Source organism: Podarcis raffonei, chromosome 13 (genome assembly GCF_027172205.1).
Source record: "Podarcis raffonei isolate rPodRaf1 chromosome 13, rPodRaf1.pri, whole genome shotgun sequence".
Classification (NCBI taxonomy): domain Eukaryota; kingdom Metazoa; phylum Chordata; class Lepidosauria; order Squamata; family Lacertidae; genus Podarcis; species Podarcis raffonei.
The window spans coordinates 42,156,290-42,170,683 of NC_070614.1; the positions used below are offsets into that span (position 1 = coordinate 42,156,290).

Below are 14,394 nucleotides of genomic sequence, written 5' to 3' on the forward strand. Positions count from 1 at the left end.
GGGGGAAGGACTCACTCACTCACTGTTTCCCATGAGCTGAAATAAAGAGCATGAAATCAACACTCAACTCCGAGTATATTTCAGGGAGCAAGAATTCATTAGTTGGTGGAAAGGCTTATTTATATCTGGGCCAGGACCAAGTGATTAGGCTTGTGTCTTCATTGACTAAAATGGGGGGGGAGGGAGGGAGGGGAGAGGATGTGGGGGGAATCATTTTCCATCATGGAAAATTGTCCTGAAATGGTCACTCTGGAACAATGGGTGCAAATCCCACATATTCTCAGCATTGAGTGCCTTTTGATATACGTGCACATGACTGTGGGGTGACCGCTCTATCATCACACTTGTTCATCTCCTGGAATGTGGCTCTTGCTAAGGTTCCCCAAGGGCCATGTGGCCCTCAGGCTGTAAAGGGTTAGGGAAATCTGCTAATCTGTGGTCCATAGCAGGGCAATGATGCACATATAGAAAACTCCCTTGGTTCAATCTGCAGTGAAAGACTCTAAATAACCCAATCTGGGAATGATATCTCCTGCAAGAGATGGATCCAGAGTCACATTTACATTTAACACACATTTAAAACACGCTTCTGCCCACCCCCCAATACTGAGAATTGTAGTTGACCCCCTCACAGTGCTACAGTTCCCAACACTTTTACTGAACTACAGTTCTTGGGATTCTTTGGGGGAAGTCATGTGTGTTAAATGTTTGGGGTGGATGTGACGCAGGTTTGAGGGGGGCCTTTGGCAAAGTGGCCTCACTCCATCAGCGGATCCCCTTTGCCTTACTTGGAGGTAGATGCATCAGGGTCCAGAAACTACCATTTGCATTTCCCACACTTCCTCCCAGTGTAGCATCACACGGGGGCATTGTGGGCAATTTAAATGGCAGCTCCCAAGCCCAGCCACTTTCCCCCCAAGAATTGCCCATGGTTGCTGGGCTGTAGCTCAGCGATAAAGCATCTTGCTTTGCATGCCAGAAGGGTGTCAGGTTCAACCCCTGGCAGGTAGTGCTGGGAGACACACACACACACCAGCCTGGAGCCCTGAAGAGTTTCTGCCAGTCCGTGCAGGCAGTACAAATGTAGATGGACCATATGTCCTTGAGAACCACTGGCCATTGGAGTGGTCAAAGTACTGGTCTAGACAGGCCAATTCTGTTAAAGTCACCTTTCTATAATCCTATAATGAATGCTCATGGCATCCCAATTCTTGCTTGTAGTTGAGTTGTGTATGTGTGTTTATTTTAACCTCAGCAGTCAGGCTCACACACCTCAAGGGAGGCGCAGTTATGTAGCTAACAATCTAGCCAGTATCCTCCTCAATTCCCCTAATTCCCAACGGAAATGAACGGGCCGCACGGCTTTAATCACACCCCGGAGTGCACCAAGGAGAGATAATTGGTACTCTCGTGAATCACGTCCCCCCAGGGATACCAGGCCCTCAATCATTGTTCCCTCTTCCAAACAGGTGCTTTGATGCCAGCCCAGAGACCTCATTAAATCTTGCAAAAGTTTGTCAGGAAACTTTGTCGCAACTGGGGATATTCTGAGGAGGAGGGGGGTGACTTTTGCTCTTTCTCACTGAGCTCTGATCACATGCTCTGGGCTCTCAGGAAATACTGGCGATGAGGCCAGCTTTAATGACATGTGTGAGATGGGGAAATAAGAATCTATAGTACTGCAGAGGAGGAGGAATTCCTTTGGTCAACTGATTTCTGGGCAGGGTTGCCAACTTTTCTGACCGCTTGCAGTGCTTGTGCCTTCGACAACAACTTGGTCATAAACAGGTGGTCGTCTCCCTACTCAGAAGAGCCTCATAGGAAGCTGTGGTTAAAGGCACAAGAGCTGGCTCAGCTTTTTATTTTGGAGCTAGCTGGCAATCTTGTTTATGGCTTACCCAAACTAAGAGAGAGTGCGATTTTTTTAAAGCCCCTAATCGTATTATTCAGTTCTCCAGGATGTTCTTAATTTCAGCTGAGGGTGTCCTGCATAAACTTTGTGCAGTGTTATATTCCCAGCAACAAGTTGTCATGTTAGCCCAAGCGGGGGCAGGAATGCCAAGTCCATATTAGGACAATATCTTTGTTAAGCTAACAAAAACAACATAAAATACTAGTGTTCAAGCTTTTGTCTTCCCCATAACTCTTCAGCAGGATAGATGACAGACTCTGATGCTTCACCACCCCTTCCCCCTCCCAGTGGCGTAGCGTGGGGGGTGCAGGGGGGGCCGGCCGCACCGGGCGCAACATCTGGGGGGGCACGCTCGCACTCGCAGCTCTCTGCCCCTACCTGGCAGAGTAGCCTACCACAGGTTAGGGGGCGCAAATTACTTGCCTTGCCCCGGGTGCTGACAACCCACGCTACGCCACTGCCCCCTCCCTCTCCCCCCCCCCCCACTTCTACTTTATTTGCCATCTATGCTGATGAAGAATTCTGGAAAACTCAAAAGCTTGCACACTGTTTTGTGACATTTTGGCCTCGTGAGCCATTGTCCTAACTTAATATAGATTTCGATTCAGCAAAAATAAATTATTATTTATTGAATTAGTTGGTGTTCTTGTTTCTGTTCCAGTAAAGCCATTTCAGTATTAACCTGGCATGAAAAAAGGGGGCAGGTGCCAGCTTCAACCTTCTCTTTGTAAGAGATTAGCAGTGCCAGGATTACAGAGTTGGAAGGGTACTCAAAGGTCATCAACCCCAACCCCAACTTCCCAGCCAATGAGGGACATGAAGCCAGAGTGGGAAGAGATGTTACTACCCGCAAATGGACAGTGCATCAAATCGCTTTTAGTCGCATAACATTGTTCAAAACATTGTTCAGGGCATTGTTCAAAATTTGGCAACCCTCTCTGCCCTTTGACTATATCTAGAATATCTATAGGCCACTTTTCCATTAACAATAAACAAACAGCAACAATGTGGCTTTTAAACATGCCGCATTGGAAGAGGCTATCAGTCAGCCTCAGATAAAATCCATTTTTAATTGGGGGGATCTGCAGCAATGGTGAATGCTATAAAAGCCTTTAAAAAAGAAAACAAATTCTTGGTGCAGTTCATCTGTCTTCTAAAGTGTTGGTGTTTCCACTACTGGTCAGGGAAGATTATCCCAAGGCAACCCGAAATGACTTACAAACAGACAGGCAGACAATAAACCCCACGTAGGTACATTAAAACCAAGAGAAAAGAGAAATACATTTAAAAACATCTCACCCACTTCTAAAAGGCCACAGATAGTTAAAGGTCAAAGGCTTGGTTGTAAAGCAAAGTTTTTGCCTGGCACCTAGAGATATGTATAATGGTGGCGCCAGGTGAGCCTCCCCAGGGAGAGCATTCCACAAAGGGGGAGCCACCACAGAAAAGGCCCTGTTCTCATGTTGCCACCCTCCGGACCTCTCGTGGAGTGGGAACACAAATAAGGGTTTCAGAGGATGATCACAGGATCAAGATCAGTTCATATGGGGAGAGGCGCTCCCTGAGGTATTGCAGTCCTGAGCAGTTTAAGGCTTTATAGGTGAAAACCAGCATTTTGAATTGGGCCCAGAAACTATGGTAATTGCCAGACAGTGCAATCTGTTGATAATAAATAGATGATAGATGATAGATAGATGATAGATAGATGATAGATAGATAGATAGATGATAGATAGATAGATAGATATAGATAGATAGATATAGATAGATGATAGATAGATAGATATAGATAGATGATAGATAGATATAGGTAGATAGATAGATGATAGATAGATGATAGATAGATAGATAGATAGATAGATAGATAGATAGATAGATATAGATATAGATAGATGATAGATAGATAGATATAGATAGATGATAGATAGATATAGGTAGATAGATAGATGATAGATAGATAGATGATAGATAGATAGATGATAGATAGATAGATAGATGATATAGATAGATAGATAGATAGATAGATAGATGATAGATAGATAGATAGATAGATAGATAGATAGATAGATAGATGATAGATAGATAGATGATAGATACTCTGCCATCATGGTCAATAGAGACAAGGATGATAAGGGTTGTAGTACCAGAACATCTGGACTGCCACAGTGCCCCCCCTTCTGGTTTAAAGGCTTGATATGTGCCAGCAATAACTAGTGAGAATATTTTATCAACATGCCCTCAGGTGCTGATTTCTAAGCTGCAGTTAAAAGCACAAGAACAGGCCAGGCTGATTTGTTCTGATAATATTATTATTATTATTATTATTATTATTATTATTATTATTATTATTAATATTATTATTAATATTATTATTATTATTATTATTTAAGATTTATATACCACCCTTCATCATAAGATCTCAGGGCGGTTCACAGAATAAAATACAGGATAAAAACAAAAAAATAATTAAAACAAAAAAGCAGAGCAATAACTCCCCCCCCCCTTCCCACAGACAGGTTTAAAAGACTGTGGAGCATTAATCAGCCCTGGTTGAAGAGGGATGTTTTCACCTGATACCTAAAAATATATAATGAAGGCAACTTTGCCCTTGTTTGGCAAAAAATATTTCTAGGTGGTTAAAACGCAGAGCTCCCGTCTCACCCACCCAGTCTTGGTTTTTCAGTACTTTTCAACAGCTGGTTCAGCCAGTTACGGCACATTTGTAAAAAAAATCATTTCTTTGTTCCATTTATATCCCACCAGCAGGGAGCTCAAGGTGGGGTGCACACGCTTCTGTCCCTCCCAGTTTTATCCTCACAAGAACCATAAGAGGTGGGTTAGACTGAGAGGTGGTGGTTAGCGCAAGGTCACTCAGTGAGCTGCCAGTGTGAAGAACTTTTGGCCTTCCAAATGTTGCTGTACTACAACTCCCATCATCCTTGGCCATTGGGTATGTTTGCTGGGGTTGATGGGAGTTGTAGTTCAGGAACATCTGGAGGGCTAGAGGTTCCCTGCAACCCACTCAACACTATAGAGCAGACACAGGCAAACTCTGGCCCTCCAGATGTTTGGGACTACAATTCCCATCATCCTTGACCACTGGTCCTGTTAGCTAGGGATGATGGGAATTGTAGTCCCAAATATCTGGAGGGCCAGAGTTTGCCTGTGTCTGCTATAGAGTTTGGTCAGCTTTACTGCAGGATTGTATTTTGTTTCATTTAATTTCATTTGTATTATAGCAGTTTAACTATCCGGCCTCTCCACTCCCAAGGAATCCTGGGAATCTTCATAGCCTAGCAAAGGTGGTGAGAATTTCTCTGTTAGAGAGCCTTGGATTTCTCACTGAGCTCCAGTTCCCACGACTCTCTGGGGAGAGGAAATGAATATTACTACAGATAATTGAGACGGTGTGCTGCAATTGTAGCAGCTCCTGCTGCCGTCTGTTACCTGGATATGAGCTGGAGTGCACCTGGGGCTGGATGATGCTAGCATGACAACGGCGCAAAAACAAAAGGGAAAAGCTGTTTTTTTATTTTGTTTTAAATTGTCTGTAAAAACCTCCCTCCCTGCCCCCCCTGCCTGTCCCTGGTTCAGATGCTTGTTCAGCCTTAAAGTTCTTCTTGGGCTACACAGCTAACTTTCAGCCTGATTCAATCATGGAACTGAAATGTGAATTTCCAAAGTTGATGTCCAATGTTAGCCGCATCCACAGTAGACCCATTGGAAATAATGGACTTTTTTGTCCATTTATTTCAATGTGTCTAATATTAGATAATCCCTCATGTTTGTGGCTCAGAGCAGATCAATGCAATACACTTAAAGCACATTATTTTCACCCAAATAATCCTGGGAACTGTAGTTTGTTAAGGGTGCTGGGAATTGAAACTTGTGAGGGGGAAAACTACAGTTCCCATGGTTCTTTAGGGGAAGTCATGTGCTTTAAATGTGCGCCAGTTGTCCTTTAAATGTATGGTGCGGACCTTCTGCCAGCTGCAAACAGTACTTCTTTCCATTTTAGTTTTTATTTATATTTGCAGGAATGCACTGCAAGCCCAAATGCAAGCCACGAGCACACATTTTAAAACACTTTTATTGTTTTTATTTGTGGGGGACATGTTCAACGCCCATGACTGAGTAATTGTGATCAGACCCATGTGTGCCAGCATAGATCAGGCATAGGCAACCTTCAGCCCTCCAGATGTTTTGGCCTACAACTCCCATGATCCCTAGCTAACAGGACCAGTGGTCAGAGATGATGGGAATTGTAGTCCAAAACATCTGGAGGGCCAAAGGTCGCCTATGCCTGGCATAGATGATGCCCTTTCGCACAGACAGAACCAAGGAAGTTTTGCTCAAATTCCTTTCTCATTAACACAAAGTTGGGGTTAATGAGTTCACTGAACTGACAGTTTGTCTAGCCTGTCTGGCAAGACGAAAACAGCGACATTTCTCCTTCCACCTGCGACAAAGGAGCTAAATAAAGCCCAGGGGCCGCTAATTGAATGGGCAGGCCTGGGCAAGCAAACTGCAAATGCTCAACAGACATTACCCACAACTGCGGGCCAGTTGTTTAGCGGCAGAGACTGTGGTGCAAGCAGATGGCTCTGCCACTGTGGTTCTGCCCTCTCTCACCTCTCCCTCCCACAGGATCTGTAATTGGGCTAATGGCAGGGCTGAGGAACAATTGAATTGTTCAGCGGGTGGACAGAGAAGGGGCGGAGAATGTCTCCCCAGGAAACCATGGAAGTCTCCCACAGCAAAAGCCAATCGCAGCGCAACAGTGACAACACCACAGCAGCCCCCAGTGGGGTTTGAACAGATGGCCTCGTGTTTACAAGATTAGCGTGCAAATCCCCTGAGCTGCAGAAAGACATCCTTGCAACAATTTCTAGATGGTTGTCTTTCAAACAGTATAGCTGACATTCATCATCATCATCATCATCATCATCATCATCATCATCCTAGGCCTTGCAGCCTGGAAATGTAACCTATGAAGCTTTCCTTGCCCTGAAATAAAGTGATGGTTAAACCTGCCTAATTTCAGGCTGTTGGTCAAGGAGCAGGAACAGAGCCAATGGCAATTGGATGTCGCTAGACTACAACACCCATCATTCCTGGCCATCAGCCCACGCTGGTTGAAAGCTGAAAGTTCAACAACAGCTGGAGGACCACAGGCTCCCCATCCCACACCCTCCAACATGTTGAGTCCAAAAACCAGTGTTTTAGGAATTCTAAGGTCTTATATGTAAAAAATAAATGTTCATAAATGTACAATGCAAACACATACATGAGTATATAAACCACGTGTCTGAAATAGTACAGGAGAACAATCCTGAAGTGATTTTGACTCTCCCAAATGGACCTCAAATATTTCTCTGCAAGGAGGAAGGAAACTGGAAAAGCTTTCCAATTGCCTTTGGACTGTAGGGGCTTACACCTCCCTGTAAACACAGTCTGGCAAGTATCTGTTAAGCCAGGCATGTCCAAAGTCCATTTTGGGGCCTAATCTGGCCCGCCAGTCGGTTTAATCCAGCCCCTGTGGCAGTTTATTTCCCAGGGTAAAATCCTAAAAAAAAGCTCAACAACATAGGCTGGCCCTTTGGTCGGCCCTCACGGCCCTTCACTTCATCAAATCTGGCCCTCTTTGAAAAAAGTTTGGACACCGCTGTAAGCGGAGCACACTATCAATATGTGTAAGAGATTCAGGAACTATATTTACCATCTCAAAGGAATGGCCAGGCTACCCAGAATAGGCAACCAGGTAAGGCATTATCAGGTATCCTGGAAGACAGGAGAGAAGCAACACTCTCAATTTTTTGCTGGGGACCACCTCCTTCTGTGATGTATGTATGATGTTTTGGGGGGTGGTCACTGACTACAGGGTGAGCAACTTCAAAAGTCTATACCAGGGGTCAGCAACCTGCAGCCCACAGGGGTCATTTAACCGGCCCACAAGCCTCCCACGAACCAAGCCGCCTGTTTGGTGAGCCCCCACAAGTTGCGCTAAACCAGCGCAGTGTGGCATGGAGATTCGCTTCTGCGGTGCCGGAAATCACATCTGCACATGCGCAGAGGCAAAAAATTGCAGGTGCGTGCACTCATGCGCACACAATCCAGCCCACTCTGCTGGAGTGAACCGGCCCAGGCGAGGTAAACCTTGCCAACCCTTGGTCTATACAATATAAGGGCTTGCGCACCATTGTGCTGGGTTCCTCTCCTCCCTCCTGTGTGTGGTGAGTGGGGACCCTATTGTAACAGTTTAATAAAGATCATGCTTACTAGCTGCTTTGCTTCTTAGTATCCTCTAGTTGGCCTCTGTTATTTTCTCCTACCTACATGAGGACTCTATATGGGCTCCAGGATACCCATAAGGGATAAAGGAGCAGTTTTTTCTTATAACACCCGGTCGCATGATTTCCCAGCTGTGCTCCTGCACAAGTTACTTGACCCAGGCGAGATCACAGAGCCCAAAAGACGCACATGGGGGGGCACGCTCTTACACATGAGCACGGCATCTGAACATGCTGGTTTTTGGGCACCGTGCAAGATCGTGGCACCCCAAAAAGCTTCTTTTCGGGACAAGATCTCAGTGCAAAATCATGTGAAATCACAGTGCCTCCAATGGTCGCTGCGCTCTCGCGTGAAAAAACAGTATGTCCTGATTTTCCCAGGACATTGGGCAGGGGGTAATGCCATCCCTGCCCCTAGTAGTGGGTCATTGGGTGTGGCGTTTAACAAACTGAAGGGGCCATGATCACACTGGGATTTCTCCAGAGGGTGATAATGCTTTAGCTGAGATTCCTGCATGGCAGGGGGTTGGACTAGATGACCCTCGGGATCCCTTCCAACTCTACAACTCCATGATTCTATCTGGGGGGGCCAAACGCTACTGAGCCCAGAGTTAAACCCTCACTCTCACAGTAGCACACCTCCAAGAGGATAAACCCTCTCCACTTCCACCACAAAAGCATATCTGGAGTAGGCTAATAATATTAATCATCACTGTATGAATAGCCACAGAAAGCTCATTTTTAAAAGTGCTTTAGAAAAGGGTCTGCCCCCCGCTCCATAACTGATGTGCAGGAAGGGAGAGGCTTGAAGAAGATTCATCATGTGTTTGTTATTGCTTTTTTTAAAAAAAAAAAAGGCTGAGAAATTTGGACTGTCTGAAAATAACGTTTTAAGGAAATAAAATAAATGCCCAGTGTTGTGTGTGTGTTTAGAAGATACATAGTTCTAAATTAATGCCATAATGTATGGATGCCGATTTTAATAACACTTTTAAGAAATGGAGGATCGGTTGAGTTGCAATATGTGCATAATTCTCTCTGTGTTTATTTGTTTATTTTTAAAAAGAGGTCATAACTTCAGATCTGCAAACCCTTTCTTTTCATCCTTGATGTGTTTGACAAGGTTGGGTAGGAAAACACTCTGCACATGTTCTGTGACGTCCTTCTTTTATTATTTTTTACACACTTTGATGCTGTGTTTAAGAACTGAAAAGCAAGTTGGTGGGCGGTCAGAACTCAGGTGGGGATTTTTAATAACAGTTGAAGTCAGGAACATTATTTTATTTTTATTAATGCTGTTAATAGGCATTCATTTGTTCCACCTATGATATTCTGAAAACAGCATTCAAGTGCAATCCTACACACATCTATTTAGATGTTCAATGGGACTTGCCACCAGGAAAATGTTACAGAATTGCAGAAATTCAGAATACAGACCACAGAAATTTTTTTTGCCCAGGATCAATCTTTGTTTTTTAAGGAAATTTTTATAGTACGCAACTTTCTTTTGAGGAGAAAAGAGATAAAACCGGTCACTATAGGAACGTTCACTCATCGTTTAGTATTGCAATAAATATAGGGCTCGTCCGGGATTTGAACCCGGGACCTCTCGCACCCTAAGCGAGAATCATACCCCTAGACCAACGAGCCAGCTGTGACCATAGGGCTCGTAAAAAGTTTATCTAGCAACCTCTGTCACTCTGTGCCACGTGGAATTGCAGGACATTGAACATCTTGTTGGCTTCTATGACTGATCGGCGCCATCCAGCGGTAGAGGACTGTTACTTTCTATATTCGGAATAATTGTAGAATTGTTTTTAAATACGTTGTACTGTATAAAAAGTGTAGACTGTGTAGATCAAAACTTTTCCGCTTCAAGCCCGCATCTTTCTCAAGAGAAAACCTTCGTTTTCTTTTCCTGTAATGCTTATTTTATCTTGTTTTCTTAATCTAGGAAAAGACACCAGTATATAGCTACACTTGGCCAAAGCCTCCACCAATCTCACCTTGTGATTCTTACCGTCCCAATGTGCCTTTTCAAATAAGAGAAGCTACCCTTTGCTTGTGAAAGGACTCGTTGAAGAAATGTGTGCAGCAAACAGGCTGAAATCCAACCGGTGGTGTTTCCCCCCTAGTAAGCTGGTGCAGCAACAGGATTTGCACCAGGATCAGAGACTGAATGCCCTGGAAATCTAGCTGCTGGGAATTGCAGTTGGGGAGTGTGCTGTTGCTCCCAGGTCTTGCTTTCAGGTTTGGCCACTTTGAGAAATAGGATGCTGGACTGAATGGGCCTTTACTTTTTTTATTCTTAATATTTTATTTCATTTCGAGATTCAAAGTTACACTTTGACACTTGTTATGTACTGAGTTGAATAGGATCCAAACTGCAGCAGTCTGATTGGTCCTAGAACAATAGGATCCAAAATGCCGCAGTCTGATTGGTCCTAGAACAATAGGATTCAGAATGCAGCAGTCTGATTGGTCCTAGAACAATGCAGCAGTATGATTGGTTGGCAGGAGCCACCCAATCCAGCTCCAGATAGAAGTGAGTCCACAACCTGATTGGCCTACAGGAGAATTCCGGAATTAGCCAATCACGTACAGCCCATTGTGTAAATAATGTATATAAAGCAGATACTTTGAGGGGACTTTCATTTCTCCTCACCACTATGAGCTGAATAAAGAGCATGAAATCCACTCTCGACTCTGAGTATATTTCAACACTCAACATTTATAATCCTATATCCAACACACTTGTCATCCACAAAACTTAAGAATGTTTTAAATTGCCTACCAGTGGTGCACCCAATAGATAAATCTGTTAAGGGCAAAACTGCCATAGTTTCATAGCTGTGAGGTTTGTGTGGGGAAGAAATGGAACTTTCAAATTCTGACGTGTTAAGGCTAGACTGAGCATGAAGCTCTTAACCTCAGGGTTGTAGGTTCAAGCCCCACGTTGGGCAAAAGGGGGTTGAGCTAGATGGCCCTCATGGCCCCTTCCAACTCTATGATCCTCCCCCCACCTCTCCTGAACCTTACAGAGAGAGATCTCATATCCACCATGAAGCAGAGGGGAATAAATCTAGGGAGAAAACCTAGAAAGCCAAGATCTACCAGGATGAGATGATCCAGTGGATCTCCAGCTGAGCCAAGAGGTTCCTGGCACACAGCTAGGCGTATCCTGGCTGAACTGGGATCCAGCTGGCTGAGATGATCCAGCTGGATTTTAAACTGGATGTGGCACGGAGGACTTAGACCAGATCCTAAGCCCATTTAGCATGGTCATGTGACTTGCTACCATGGTGCAAGGTAAGCTGGAAAGGCTCAGGCCAGCAATATTATTATTAATTATTATTATTATTTATATACCACCCTATACCCAGGGGTCTCAGGGCAGTATATAAAACACAAGATACCTAATAAAAATAAAACAATAGCCCTGGCTCCTGAATGGAGTCTGGATCTGGTGTACTTTACCCCAGCTTCACATTTGGCCAACTTCTTGTGTATACGATTCCCTGTTCCTTAGGGTAGGGGACTCAATTTGTGAAAACTTGGTGCGAGATTCTCCTTCCGTCCGTCTTACTGCAGGGCTGCCCACAGTGAAGTGATCCGACAAAAAAAACCACAAAGCCAAGCACGTCAAATCTGTTCATTCCAGCTTTTATTATTTACTCACGTCATTTTAATAATTAAAACAGGGAGGCCCATTCATTCATTTAAATAAAACAAAGAAAGTGCAGGATGCTCTACAAAAATATATAGATATATTTATATATCATTTCCAATCCTTCAGAGCCGCTGAACGGATATAAATCATTGTGTCCTTCATACCAGAGTTCCTCTTTGCCTCATCAAGCATCTACAGGGTTTGGGGGGGGGCAGTTTCCTGGTCCGTGGACTGATATTGCTAATAAAATAATTAAAAATAGAGAGACAAGGAAGAGGCCTTTCAAGCAGAAACCAGGGAGGAAGTATTGAGCGCAGTCAGCAAAGGAGGACAGCAGGTGTACCTGAGTTCATGTATCGCTTTATGTGGAAATCAAGCCCATCTGGGATTGGACAGCTCCCAGATTAACACGGGGCCAGTGAAACCAACTTTTAAAGCAGCCCACATGCAGAGATGTAAGATATCAAAAGCTCATCTGTGCTGGCTTCTGCTCTGCAGGACCGAGGGCTGTGGGCAACTTTTCACCTGGGCCTTAAAACAGGAATTTGACGTGAGATGGGAGGGTTGGGATCTGGCGTTAGTCCTACTCAGAGTAGACCCACTGGAAATAATAGGACAAAGTGAGGCCCGACAAATCATCCAAACTGGATGAAAGGTTTCATCCAAACTGGATGAAAGGTTCCATGCTGCGAAAATTCTGTGGTGTCGGGTAAAGCTCACCAAAACCAGGCATATGGGAACCTATGGCTCTCCAGATGTTGTCAGACTCCAGCTCCTCCCCCCCCAGCCCTAGTTGGAATGGTCAGGGATGATGGGAGTTGTAGTCCAAGAGCATCTGGAGGCTGACAGATTCCCCACACCGAGTATGCAAATTTACTTTTGCCAACTACAAATCCCATCAGCCTGTGCTGGCCATGGATGATGGGAGTTGTAGTCCAAAACATCTGGAGTACACCAGGCTGGTGCAAGCAACACAGGAAAGCAATTGACGTCTACTACGGGAACAACTCTCTCTCAAACCAGAAACAGCAGCTGGGGTGTTCGCTACTATGCCAATACAGCAAAGCCATTGCCAAAAGGGCCCTGGGCAAGTCTTGGCAGGGGCGGAAAGAGTAAGTGATTTATTTTGGCCTCTGTGGTGTTAGCACTAAGCCTTTGTTTGTTCGCTCGCTCACACACACCCCTCACAAGCCGCTCTACGAGGCCCTCTAGTCATCCGCTCCAGTTTAAAAACTGCTCTGGTGTCACTGAGATGTGAAAAACAGCAAGCCCGAAATGAGGACCACTCCAGCCTGGAACGCGAAAGGAGAGATAAAGGGATCGCCTTCTCCAACACCAAGCTGCTGCAAATCTGTGTGGCAAGACACAAGCAAAGCTCTGAATGCAGCCAAATTCAGACGTACTACGGGGCTACAGTATACATTCACAAGTACTCGGATTCCTCAGCATGGAGGCTGCCAGCGACCAGGAGGATCCTTGATCCCAGCACCAAAAGAACATGTGCATGTGCATGTGCGTGTGTGTCACATTGTCACCCTCTAGATTATAAGCTGGTTTGTCTCAAAGCCAAGATGTCCAGCGTTCAGAGAATGGTCTCAGAACCCCATCGCTTGCAGCAGGGTTGCAATGGTCCAACCATTGATTTTTTTGGGGGGGGTTGGGGGGGGAGAATATCCATGGGTCAATCCCATGTGTCATGGCAGGAAATCAATAATCCATTCCCACACTAACACTGGCCACTTCCAGTGGAAATCCAGATGGGAATGTTTGTTGGGTTTTGAAGGCCAAAAAAAAGGAGTTGACAGAGAAACGTACACAATGTTGCTCCTTTGGTTCCTAGAGGGGTGGCAACATAAAACCAACTCCATTCACTTAATAATATTTTTGTTTAAAAAAGGCTGGAGATGGGCACATAGACAGCAGGACCTTGGGAGTAATTTGTCACAAAGGGGTAGAGGTGGCAAAGCTGTTTCAGGCTTCCGTCGCTGAATGCTCCTCTGTGCAAACTAATAAAAAATATCGTTGCATATAGAAAACTAGCAGGTCAGGATTCTAGGCCAGCTAGCTCCTTGATGAGCTAGCTTTCCACATGCAGGGATTGTTTACGCATGGAGGGGCATTCTGTCGTGTCAGCTGCGCATCTGCCGTTTGAAGCTGATCCAAACACAAGCTTGCTACCCCAATCTGCTGCTCTTTGTGAGATTGAGGCCTTGGTGGTTTATTGTGCGCGGATGAACCCAGGTTCTGAGTAATTCATTGGATATTTAGAGTCCAAACGTTAGCCACCTTTGGGGCTGATATGTTGGGGACAAAGCAAGACCGGTTGCCCCTTAATGTGTTCCGAGTGAACAAAAGTTCCTTACCATCTCCATCCATAAAACCCTTCTAGAGGAAGTCGAGAAGAAGCAACAGTTTTGGAGAGGCAAAGAGTCTAACAAGATGTCTCAAACAGACGAACAAGGGGACTAAATGAAGACACACACACAAACACACACATATCCTGGAAGGAGAAATGGCCATTGC

At 44.8% G+C, this 14,394-nt stretch overlaps 1 non-coding gene across 1 annotated transcript; it reads right to left on the minus strand.

Annotated features, from left to right (window-relative positions):
• Window positions 1-9,779: 9,779 nt before the first annotated feature.
• TRNAP-AGG (transfer RNA proline (anticodon AGG)) lies at window positions 9,780-9,851 on the minus strand. The gene has a single exon. It is a non-coding gene; the product is annotated as a tRNA-Pro (tRNA).
• Window positions 9,852-14,394: the final 4,543 nt, after the last annotated feature.